The following is a 2,333-nucleotide window of genomic DNA, read 5'->3' on the forward strand; positions in this document are numbered from 1 at the left end:
TTATAGGACTCCAGCTGTGTCTCCTGTAACCAGGAAACCCTCACCCCACCTCACTCCAGCCCCAGGCCGATAAGCCCCCAAAACCTCCAGTTACCCCTACTTCTGGAGACCCATCCATTCCACAGGGGCTGGGGATGCACCGGGAGACTGAGGTTGGCAGCAAGCAGCGAGAGTGTCCAGGGTCCCCAGCTGGGGGCTGCCTGTAGCGAGGGGCAGCTCTGGCTGCTGCCTCTCCCCGCCTTCCCCATCGCCAAAGAGGACACCCCTCCTCCCGCCCGCCCCGCTTCCAACCCTCGCACGGTACCGCCTCCTCGCGCCGCCCTTGCAGGGAGCCTCGCAGGCAGCCAGCGAGAGCGGAGAGCGCTCTGGGATGGGACTTGAAGGCGGCGGCTCAGGACACGGCGCTGGGGCGGGATTTTTGGTCGCGTCCCGGGAGCGGTGCCCAAGGAGCTCTGCGGTCCTCTGCGGGGCGAGGCGGCGGACCACGGCTGCTCCCCTGTCTCTCTTCCCCGGTGTCGGAGGCGGTGGCTGCAGGTGAGCGCGGCGCGCTGACCCGGGCGCAGACAGATGACCCACTGACCGACAGACGCACAATCTGTCCCGCTTCGGGGGAACCGCTGTCTCCCTGGGGAGAGTGGGAGAGGAAGGCGGTGCTGCCGGGTCCCCTTGGCCGGGAGAAGTCCCGCCACGCCGGGCCAGGCGCGGGACACACGGGGCTGCAGTAGTCCCCGAGGGCCCCGCGGGGGCGGTGTGCCTCGCTGCAGGGACACTCAGACCCGCTCCACACTGACCAGGGAATGGGGACTTGTTGAGTGGGTTTGCAGTGAAAGTCCTATCTACCAGGTAGGAAATAACTTGGGTCTCCCTATAGACTGGTATCATGAGACCAGTGTCGTCTAGATTTCCTTCGCCTTTACTGTCGAGCTCCGGCTTCCTTGCATTGCGGATGAGAGATAGGAAGAGGGATAGGAAGAGGGCATTTTGTGTTGCTGGAAATCTGGAGGACAGTTTGGGGAGAGGACAGAAAAATATGGGGACATTCCCTTTTAGGGACTCCAAGAGTAGGTGTTCTGGAGATACTCTACAGTAATAACTGTGGCGCTCCCACAATGCATCTACAGAGTGCAATTCCCACTAGCCTTTGAGGAATAGACGATGAAGCTGTAAAGGTAGAGAGACCAGAGGCTTGGGAATCAGTAGGCCTCATTCAAACCCCAGCTGCCAAGTTTACAGGCTGGGGTACTGGAAGATAATCAGCAGCACAATGCCTCAATCTTCTCGTGCATCTAGAGGGGATTATAATACCTACAGGATTAAATGAGATTGGATGGTAGTACAGAGTAAAGTTCTAGAAGTCTCTTACGGCTAGTGAGCTCTGCTATTCACCTTTCTAGAAAAGGGAGGAATCTTTGTGAACGTAGAATTCACCCCCTCCCTAATTCTAGAGCAAAGCCTTTTGAGGGATGCTCTAAGATGGCAGATAATGCATATGTGTTAGTGGAGTTTTTGTGCAAATGTCCATTCTAGCACATTCTTCTTGCCTTCTTTCAAAGTGATAATTTCAGAAAGCCAGTCAAGATACCAAGGTGAGTTTGTGGCCTGGACGTTTTCCTCTAAGCCTCTGAAGTTTGTTCTCTTAGAAACTCCACTGATGAAGGCAAAGGCTGCAGGTTTGCATCTTCTATCTCTCTTCTGTTCCTACTTTTATTCCAGTTGATAGAATTCAGCTTCAGACCCCCACATCATCAGCCAGGTCTTTTCCATAAACCCAGGCTTTGGAGGTCCTGGCTTCCAGAGTCCAGACCCAGGCAGTCAGGAGGCATGGGGACTGAAGTTCATTGCTGAGGGTATCATAGCACCATTGAAACCTGAAACAGCCCTGGACAACCAGCAGGTCAAACGTCTATTAGCTAAGATCACCCATGTCTAACAGCAAAAGTCTAGGTGACAGCCGGGCATGGTGACAGTTGCACACGCCGGTGCATGTCTATAACCCCGCACTTTAAATGCAGAGAGGCAGGAAGATCAGAAGTTCAAGGTCATCCTTGATTATATAGTAACTCTAAAACAAACCTGGACTACATGAGACCCTTTCTCAAAAAAAAAACCAAACGGAAAAAAAAGACAATTGGAATGAGGCTCAAGATTTTAGGAAAGGCAAAGAGATGTTGCTCCTTGAAAGACAAGGAAGGGAAATGAGCCACTGGAGAGTCTGAAAAAAAAAAATGTCCAGTTTGCCTAGAAGTGGTTCTTACTGGTAACTAAGAGAAGGCACAGAGATATGGGGGTGGGAAGGAGAGAGAGAGAGAGAGAGAGAGAGAGAGAGAGAGAGA

The 2,333-nt window shown here is 53.4% G+C and overlaps 1 protein-coding gene across 2 annotated transcripts in view; it reads left to right on the forward strand.

Moving 5' to 3' along the window:
* Positions 1–327: 327 nt before the first annotated feature.
* The window catches only part of Matn2 (matrilin 2), a 151,031-nt gene continuing 149,025 nt past the window's right edge, over positions 328–2,333 (forward strand). For both annotated transcript variants that reach the window (XM_031358146.1, XM_031358147.1), the window contains exon 1: positions 328–534. The gene's annotated coding sequence lies outside the window, so the exon portion shown is untranslated. The remainder of the gene's footprint in view (positions 535–2,333) is intronic.

The sequence above is a fragment of the Mastomys coucha genome, unplaced genomic scaffold (assembly GCF_008632895.1).
Source record: "Mastomys coucha isolate ucsf_1 unplaced genomic scaffold, UCSF_Mcou_1 pScaffold7, whole genome shotgun sequence".
NCBI classification, from domain to species: Eukaryota; Metazoa; Chordata; class Mammalia; order Rodentia; family Muridae; genus Mastomys; species Mastomys coucha.